Source organism: Triticum dicoccoides, chromosome 2A, assembly GCF_002162155.2.
Source record: "Triticum dicoccoides isolate Atlit2015 ecotype Zavitan chromosome 2A, WEW_v2.0, whole genome shotgun sequence".
Lineage (NCBI taxonomy): Eukaryota > Viridiplantae > Streptophyta > Magnoliopsida > Poales > Poaceae > Triticum > Triticum dicoccoides.
The window spans coordinates 351351112-351361309 of NC_041382.1; the positions used below are offsets into that span (position 1 = coordinate 351351112).

The 10198-nt window shown below is 42.7% G+C and overlaps 1 pseudogene; it reads left to right on the forward strand.

Moving 5' to 3' along the window:
• The window catches only part of LOC119354568, a 17717-nt pseudogene extending 7720 nt beyond the window's left edge, over positions 1 to 9997 (forward strand).
• Positions 9998 to 10198: the final 201 nt, after the last annotated feature.

Consider the following 10198-nt stretch of genomic DNA (forward strand, 5'->3'; position numbering starts at 1 on the left):
AAAACTACGGGCCCAACTGCAACATGGATGTTATAAAAGTTGAGTCACTCTGAACCACTTAATGAAATCGTTGCACTTTGAACCATGCATACTTGTACCATTATGTAGCATTGAACCATGTTCGGTGTGACCACATAGGCCTGATTAGTTGCGAGTCAGTGCGGTAATGTCCATTCTAAACATGGCCATTGTGAATTTGTGATATATTTATACAAATATCGTACTTCCAATTTATTTATTATTTATTTTGTCCTTCAAAGTAACCCAAGTCCCATAATACATGGCCCAGAGTGAAATTACTCATCATGAGAAGTAAAGAAGTATTATGAATTTGTGACCAAAGCAGACAACACGTAACTCTACATTTGTTTTAAGCACATAACTTAATTGTTATGTGATTGTAGCCGATGGGCTTTGTTTTTTCTTTATCTTGTCAGGAACTCTTTTCAGAGATTGGTGAGCTCAGACGTTATTCTGTTAACTACGATAAGGATGGGAAGTCTCAGGTAGATTGTTGAGCAATGTCTTCTCCAAGTATCATATATCATCTGTAGTTTCTACACCACAGATCTTTCTTGACTCTTTTCCTGTTAGGGAAGTGCGGAAGTTGTCTTTGCAAGAAAAGTAGATGCTTTGGATGCTATTGAGAGATATAATGGTGTTCTGCTTGATGGGAAGCCAATGAAGATAGAGCTCATTGGAAATAAGACCGAGCCACACCCAACAGAACCTTTGATGTACAACGGCACTTCTTCTAACTACAATGCAACTCCAAACAGGTTAGTCTTTTTAATTAGATTTCTTATGTATGGTTTAATCACTGTCAAAGAATGGGATATCCTTTTCGCTCATATAAGGACATTCTCTTACACTACACCTGTTGATGTTTTTCTAATCCTTTGAAGCAATCTGTCATTTTTAATGCATCAAATTGGTTAAGTTGTGTCCTGTCAGGACAGGAATTCTTCAGACAACAGTTAGAAACAGCACAGTGCCGTTTCATTTGCCAGCGCGCATTACAACCGTCGATCGAAGATCCTACGGCTCCAGCGAGCGTGCCGTTTCGCTCTCAAGTCACCGCTCGCAACCGTTGATCTCCAGATGAACGGCTGCAGTAGTTTTCTTCCTTTAAACTTTACTGCATGCTCTGTAATTGCTGAACCTGTCACTTTCTTGCTTTTCACCTGCTCGAACCCCTTTTTAAACCCTCCTCCGGCTTGTGGAGAGGGCATTCTGGATGTGTCTGGGCTTGGCCCTAAAGCCGCCGTGTTCCGGCTGGCGAACCCTAGTTTTGTGGCTCAGATCCACCAGCAATCGATTCCTTAAAATTCCCCAAAATTGTGTCGATTTCAGTTGCGTTCTCTGAATTTTGTGACAGTTCTTAGTTCGGTCCTGTCATGTCCTGAACCTAACATCTGGCCAAATGGAAGAGTAGCAGAGTTTGGAAACGTAGAAATTTAGATTCCAGTACACTTGTTTATGTTTGTCAATGTTTTAAATTGTTTCGTTGGTAACACTTCTGATCATTATTCTCCGTGATCGTGTAGCCACAGTGAGTAGGTGCCCCTACCGCTGCTGCATGATAGCATTCACAGAGCTAGGTTGTTCAGTCTAAATTATCTAATAACGTGGTGATGATTGCAATCTGTAACATAGGGCTTTTGTTTGTGAAGCAGCACAGGGTTGTGGAGGAGCAACTCCACCTTACTGCTACAAAGTGTACAGCACAAGAGTTGAAGGAACTACTTCAACGTGCTGCACTAGATATCACTCTAGAGGTGAATGTAGGCCAATATGGCAGCTGGAGTTCAATCCAGAACTCCTAGAGCACAAGATCTACTCCAAGATCTTAGATAAAAACACCAAGTTGTATTATAGGTAGTGGGGTATATAGTTTGGTTACAAAGTAGAGGTGAGGACCTCTATTTATAGGGCTTTGGGAAGCCTTTAGATACTTCTACTTATAGCTAGACACTCTAGAAAAACATTATTTAAGATTCACCATTTCTACTCATAGCTACTCACAACTAGAGGACTCTAGAAAATATTAGGTAGGGTAGAAAAGAAAAGAAATACTACACTAGAGTGGAAGCATCTAGAAGAAGTAGCCAAACAAATCTGACATACGATTTGTTTTTTCTTTTTCCTCATCTAGTGTTCCTCATCATTCTCCCCTAGTTGTTTGGAATTTGCCCTCGAGTTATATTCATAGAGCGCTTCTTCTGGATGGTAGAGAGTCAAGTCCGAAACATTGGAAGTGTTGGATAAGTTTCTCTTTAACACCTAAACCCTAAACCCTAAACCCTAAGCGTTATCATTTACATTCCTCACGATAGAGAAGGGTCCATTAAGGGTCCATACCTTCGCTGCCTAAGTTTCTCTTTAACACCTAAAGGTAGCCTCTTTTTTCGGAGGTATACCATCACCTTATCACCAACTTGGAATGATTTTGGCATCCTTTTGCAGTCAACAAGTTGTTTATATTTCTGATTTTGTGCTTCCAGAACACCATGAATCTTTTCAAATAACTTAGTGTAATTATCAGCAAAGGACAATGCTGATTTTGAGTTTCCCCTTGATGGTAGCTTCACCAGGTCCACCACATGTGTTGGAACTTTAGTGTAGACAATGGAAAAAGGGCTCCTTCCTTTGGATCTATGCTTGGAGTTATTGTAGGAGAACTCTGCAAGAGATAAAGCCAAATCCCATTGTCCCTTTCTTTCTCCACAAATGCAACAGATCAGATTACCCAAAAACTTGTTCACCACTTTCGTTTGTCCATCTATTTGTGGATGAGCAGTGCTAGAAAATTTCAATTCAGTGTTGAATTGCTTCCACAAAGTGAGCCAAAATGCAACAAGAAACTTGCTATCACGGTCTGAGACGATGGACCTTGGTACTCCATGAAGTCTGACCACTTCTCGAAAGAACAGATTTGCCACATGATGAGCATCTGTTGTCTTGCGACATGGGATGAAATGAGCTATCTTAGAGAATCTGTCCACGACTAGTCCACGACCACAAACACAACATCACTCCCTCGCCGTGTTCTTGGCAAGCCTAAGACGAAGTCCATAGAGATGTCCTCCCATGGAGCGACAGGAACAGGCAAAGGCATGCATAACCCTGTGTTCTGGACTTGGCCTTTGCAGGTTTGACATATAGGGCATCACTGAACAAACTTTCCAACATCTCTCTTTAGTTGTGGCCAAAAGTAGCGAGCTTCCAGGTTAGCGGTAGTCTTGTCCCGTCCAACATGGCCAAGATCATTTGAATGGAGTTCTCTATTTAGTTTGTCACGCAGAGAACTCCTTGGGATGCACAAACGATCATTTTTGAAGACATAGCCATCTTGCACCAAATAGTCATCACCTAATGGCTGGCCTTGACGTGCTTCACCCAAACATGGCCAAAGTCATCATATCCTCATACAACTCCTTTATTTGATCCATGCCTGGAAGTTCAGCCTCAAAAGAAGTCAAGAGGCTTGCACGATGACTCAAAGCATCGGCCACTCGGTTAGTTGTCCTAGATTTATGAACAATGAGATAGTTAAACCTCTCCAGGTATGCTGCCCATCTTGCTAGTATGCGGTCAAAATGTTTTTGATTTCTAGAATGCTTCAAGGATTGATGGTCACTATAAACAATGAGCTCTTTAGGCAGCAAGTAGACTTCCCAAGTTTTCAAAGCTCTAAAAACGGCATACAATTCTTGTTGATAGGTACTCTGTTTCTGTCTAGCTTCGCTTAACTTCTCACTAAAGAAAGCAACGGGCTTCCTTTCGTGAGATAGAACAGCTCCAATGCCTACTCCACTTGCATCACACTCCAACTCAAAAGTCTTCTTGAAATCAGGTAGCACCAAGACGGGAGCTTGTTAGAGTTTTTGCTTGATCTCATTGAAACTAGCTTCAGCCGCTTCTGCCATTGGAACTTTCCTTTCTTCAGGCACTCGGTAATTGGTGCCATGATAGTGCTGAAATTCTTCACAAATCGTCTATAGAAAGTTGCAAGGCCATGAAAACTTCTTACCTCAGAAATGGTCTTTGGAGTTGGCCATTCTCGGATTGCTTCAACCTTGGAACCATCAACATGAATACCGTCACATGTTATGACGAATCCTATGAAAAGATGTTGTGTTTGCAGGAAAACACATTTCTTCAAGTTGACGTAGAGCTCATTTTCCCTTAGTACTTCTAGCACCTTCCGGATGTGATCAAAGTGTTCATCCTCATCCTTGCTAGATCAAGATGTCATCGAAATGGACCACAACAAAGTGGGATAAGAAGGGTCAAAAGACTTGATTCATCAAGTGCATAAAGGTACTTGGTGCACTTGAGAGTCCAAATGGCATGACCAGCCATTCAAACAACCCATCCTTTGTCTTGAAGGCTGTTTTCCATTCATCCCCGAGTCTAATACGGATTTGATGATATCCGCTTCTTAAATCTAGCTTTGTGAACACTCTTGCTCCACTAAGCTTACCCAACATATCATCCATACGGTGAATAGGGAATCTATACCTTACAGTGATCTTGTTAATGGCTCTACTATCGGTACACATGCACCAAGATCCATCTTTCTTTGGCGTGAGCAGGCCTGGTACAACACATGGGCTAATACTTTCTCGAATGTGCCCCTTCCGCAGCAATTCCTCCACTTTCTCCTTCAATATATCATGCTCTTTTGGGCTCATTCGATAGTGTGGAAGATTAGGAAGACTTGCTCCCGGAATTAAGCCAATTCTACGTTGAATTCCTCTCATCGGTGGCAGACCTTGTGGCTCTCCTGGTATGTGCAACACACAAATCTGTCTCCTTCAAGTCTTCCATAAACTCATGAGAGGTGTGGGAGATAGTTAACATAGTTATTCTCTCCTCCTTAGAGGTATTACCTTCAGTTTTGTTTGGTAGAATAATGATCTTTCTCCTGTTCCAAATGAAAAGAGTAAGAATTTTCCTTGCCCTTGTGTGTAGTATCCACATCAAATTGCCAAGGTCTCCCAAGAAGAACATGGCTGGCATCCATATCAACTACGTCACACAACACGTTTGGGCGATAATGCTTTCCCAAAGAAAGTGGCAGGTTGCATTGTTTGGTGATTCTCATATTCACTCCTTTCTTGATCCATCCAATAGTGTAGGGATTTGGATGATCATGGGTTTCAAGCTTTAAATGGTTCACCAACTTCTGGGAGATAAGATTATCGCAACTGCAACTATCAATCACTAATTTGCATATCTTGCCATTCATCGTGCATTTGCTCTCAAATATTTTCTTCCGTTGTGTGTCGTCAGGCTATGGTGTGGAACATAGGAGACGTTGAATCACACATACCACCTCCACACCTTCTTGACAAACCTCTTGTCCCTCTACATCTTCAGATTCGTATTCTTCCTCATCGTCTTCACCATCATGGATAGTTGTGTTAACAAATTTTCTTAGTGGGCAACCGCTGGATATGTGTCCCTCTTTACCACATTTATAGCACTTCGTGCCTTCATTTGCCTTACCCTTGCCTCTAGTTTGCTTCGAGATGGGTCGTTTTGCCTTTGGTGGAGTGGTCTTTTCTTCCACTCCATTAGTGTGATCCCTAGACGAGCCTTCGGTATGAGGATATGGAGCCATAGTTGTCTTTCTCATCCTCACAAACCTCTCGGCCTTCAAGGCTAGGGCTTGTGCTTGATTAATGGACCAGATTTGTTGCATCATCAATCGATCTTGAATAGCATCATCGAGACCATTGATGTACCTTGCAACTTGTTGATCTTCAGCAAGGTTGCACCTCACTTGTAGCCTTAGAAACTCTTCCGTGTAATCTGAAACAGTCTTATTTCCTTGAGCACAATTTTGGAATTGGATAAATAGGATCTGGTCATAATCAGCAGGTAAAAATCTCCCTTTCAAAAGACTTTTCAATTGTCGCCAAGTTCTCACACGAGGTTCTCCTCTCAGCCTGCGTTCTTCTTGAACGCGATACCACCATGCATCGGCTCCTCCTTTCAGCTTGTAAGCGACCAAAGGAACTCTACGATCTTCCGGAACCTCTATGACCTCAAAGAAAGTCTCCACTTCATATAACCAGTCAAGGCACCCTTCAATATCAACATTTCCATTAGAAGTTGGGATTTCAGCTTTTACCTTGTATGTATCCCTTGCATATGTAGGGTTGGGTACTCTTCGATATGCATAGAGATCAGGCTCTTCAAGGGCATCATCATATTCTTCACCTTCAGGAGCTTCAACATAAATTGGCCTTCTTGAATTACGCTGGACTGCACGTTGAAATGCTCCAACCTTGAGGGAGATTTCAACCGTGTGTTTCGCTTTGATAGTGTCGGAGTCACTAAGCTATTGGACCTTGTATGGATGAGGATGGCGCTTCTTTTTAAGATGCAACTTGGAGCATAGTTATTCACTTGCCAAATTGTGCCAACTACCACCATCAATGATGTCCTTGATGGATCTTCCTTGGATTCCTTCTTTGATGTGGAAGATATGGCATCTTTGATCATCGTCATTTGTTGTTGAAGTTTCGAGATCTTGGAGACTGACTCTTGTGGGACTTGAGTCGTTGTCATAAAAGACTTGATCATCTTTAGCTTCATTGACTTGTTGGTGTCGAGCAACATGATCCAATGGTTCCAGTTCTCCTTCACTATAAGATTCGTACTCTTCATCGGCATTGAGGATCATAGTGCCTCTTTTAGGATGACATCAAGATAGCAAGGTGAAACGTCAAGTTCAAGATGGCATCAATGGAGTACTTGATGACATCAATGGAGTAGGATGACATGAAATAGCTATCTTGCCTCTTGTAGGATGACATGTCATCTTGGTTGGAAATCCGCTATCTTGTTGTATGGTTGGATATCACAAATGAGGATAGAGACGCTAGCTTGATTGCACATAGAGGGCAAGGATTCGACCACTTGACTACTACTCTACTACTGCCAGAACTTCATGTTTTCCTACGAGTATCCTTGGCACTTGTATTTCTATTGCTCTTTGTACCTTTTGCTAACAAGCTTCTTCTTTCTCTTTTTTGTGATACTTTTCTTCCTTTTGCCTTTCCTCTTTGAGCCAAGATCAACACTACAAGAATATTGCCATCAAGATAATGTGAGGATAGAAAGCACACCTCTGATCAATGAAATAAAAAAGTCGTGTAAGGCAAGTGATTGATACCCGACAATACTCCATAAGCTAGTCTCGGTAGGTTCAAGGTAATTGCAAAAGATGGAATGGCTCACAAGGTGGCAAAGTTGTGTGACGAAATGATATACCTCGTCGACACCTCTACTGTTATAAAATTGGAGGAGACCGACCTTGCTTCCTTTAAAGGTGTCAAAAGGATGGATGGATCGTCGTCATAGGCGAGCTTAGTGGTAGATGGGGCGGTGTAGGGTTACTTGTGCTTGTCGAAGAAGCCCTTGGTCCGAAGCCGTCGAAGATGCCTTCCACTCGTTGTAGCCGTCACCGTGCGCTCCTGGGTGAAGTCGGACACGAAGTCGGAATGTTCGACAAGTCGGATAATCTGACTTTGTCTCGGCAGCTACTGGTCAAATCGAGGAAGAACTCGAAATTGGAGGGAGAAAAGGAAAATTTTGGGGGAAAATTGGCTAGAGAAAAACAAATCAGAGGTAGATTGACTCGCACAACACCGGATCCATGGATCAAATCCAACCAAAACATCACTAGAAACAACAAATTGCTCGAAATCGGGTGAGGATATTTTTATGGGGATTTTTGTAATTGGGAAGAATAAAACAAATTAGGCTATAAATACGAGGGGGTGGGGTTCCAATTCGTGGCAACATTGCTCATGATACCAAACGATATGGGGCAAGTGTGGCTCGGTCTTCACGAATTGAAGGTGGATTGAGAGGGTACAAGTGCAAATCATGGGAAAAACAAGAGGAAAACACTCAATAGGACAAGATCCACTCCAATTAGCCTAAAATCCTAGGTCAATACAAGAGGCACATCTTAGATCCACAAAAAACATTGGAAAGTAGAGGAAACAAGGGTAGTTCTTCCCCAATCTCTAGGAGGTATGGAGGGCTTGAGAGATATTTCCCCCCAAATCTCTATGAGAGATGGAGGCCTTGGAATCCAAGGGATTCTTCCCCAGTGAGGAGGACTTGAACCTCTAAGAGGAGATGGATTGAGCAAGTCTCTCTCAAGTTTTTAGTTTATGCTTTGCTAACCCTAGAATGGAGGAGTACGGTTTATATAGTCTATACAAAGAGGGAAAGGTACACGGGTACGTGCCCCCTTACACTGAGCGCAGGCATGTCGGATGGTCCGACATAATCAAATATAATCTGAACATGTCAGACAATCCGGCCTTTGTCCGACATGATCCAGCGAGGCTTGGTAAGTCGGACATAAGGTCAGATTATTTGACATGTCGGATGTTATGTCAGATAAATTATGTCGGACTATCTGACTTCATTCAGAGAGCTCGGTTAAGTCGGACATTGGGTTGGACCCCAAGTCAGATAGTCCGACTTTTCTGTTGTTGGCTGGTTGGCCCCCTAGGTAGGTACTCTTTGCTCTTCAAGTCCCGTCTTCTTCGTAGCCTGTCCTTCATTCCTTGCCTTTCCATGCTCGATTTCATCGCACCTAACTACACATAGCGTTCCTCCTTGAGGTAGTAGTCATGTCTCACATGCAAGTATAGGGAGCTCGTATAGGAAGGATGTCACCTCGGGTGCTGCACGTGCCCTTGTCAATGGTCCACTTGAAGCTTGTGGCGTTTGATGGGTTCATGGTGATGTCCATAAGATGCTTTGCATCAGGTCCATCAGGTTCCTTGTTCTTTGCGTGGAGCCTGGCGCTGCTGGGGCCACGCCCATGCAGGCCACAGAGGCGATGGGTTTTGAGTGCAATAACGAGTGTGCTCTTGATTCCCTCATGGACTGGCATCATGAAATGACTATTTGTAAGAAAGTTAACCTATATGTTGGGACAGAGGTTTTTTATGATTTTGACCTTGGACAGTTGCATCTACTCGGTAGTCCAGAGGCTGTTTCACCGCACATAAATGAAGTTTGAACGTGAGTTTTCTGCACCTGAAGAATTCTGATTATGGACTTAAGGGTTGTGGCTCCTCATTTGGATTTGCAAAACTGATTCCAGCCACATGCCTGTAGATACTGACCCACTTGTACATTTTCTAGAGTATTAACATGCACAGCCTATCATATTACAAAATGCATTCTATTGTTTGTGGGACACCAGATGTCAACCACATTCTGTAGCCTGCATGTCAACTGGCATAGATTTGGCTCTGCAGGCCTTTTGAGCAGTGAATGTAAAACCAGCTTTATTTTTGGCAGGCCTTTTGAGCAGTGAATGTAAAACCAGCTTTATTTTTGGCAGGCCTTTTTACACCACACATTCATTAGTTTGGTACTCCTTTTGCAGTTTGCTTCAGAGAGGTGACCAGAGAGGGCCATTTCATGGTAATGGTCGTTCTGGAGGCAGTGGTCAGGGCGGTGCTGGCAAAAGAGGAATGTTTCAAGGCAACGTTCGTCCTGGAAACACTGTCCAGGACGGTGGTGGGCGGGGACAGGGCAGAGCCAGAGGGCATGATCGCAGCCGAGTTCCGGCCTCTGCTGCGGATCTTGATGCTGAACTGGAGCAGTATCATGCAGCAGCAGTGAAGCAAAAATGAGGCTCTGATGTACTCCGTATATTTTATACTCCCTCCGTCCATATATAAGTGACGTGGTTTTAGTCCAAATTTAAACTAAAACCACTTCACTTATTTATGAACGGAGGGAGTATATACATAGATTGTTGCATTATTAGTTTTCTGCTTTTAGTCGTCAGGTACCATGTTGAGAAAAGTTGGAAGGCATTAATTCGACATTTACATCTGCTGTGCTTTTGATATCCCTACTCCGTGCTGGATATGTCGTATTACCTAATTTTGAAACAGGGGTGTTCTCTTGGGGTTTATTTGGATAATAAGATTACAAAGAACTAGTTCTTGTTAAATTCAATTTCTAACTGAATCTTGGATATGTCGTATCATCTTGTTTGGATTGTCTAATTGAATCTCTAGATATAAAAAACCAAGTTCTGCAAAAAGATCCGTCTAAGGCTCATTGAGATGAGACTTTGTTATGTCACATCTAAGTGATATCATCTCCCTTTGTGTGGTCCCTTTTTCCTATGCAGCACACC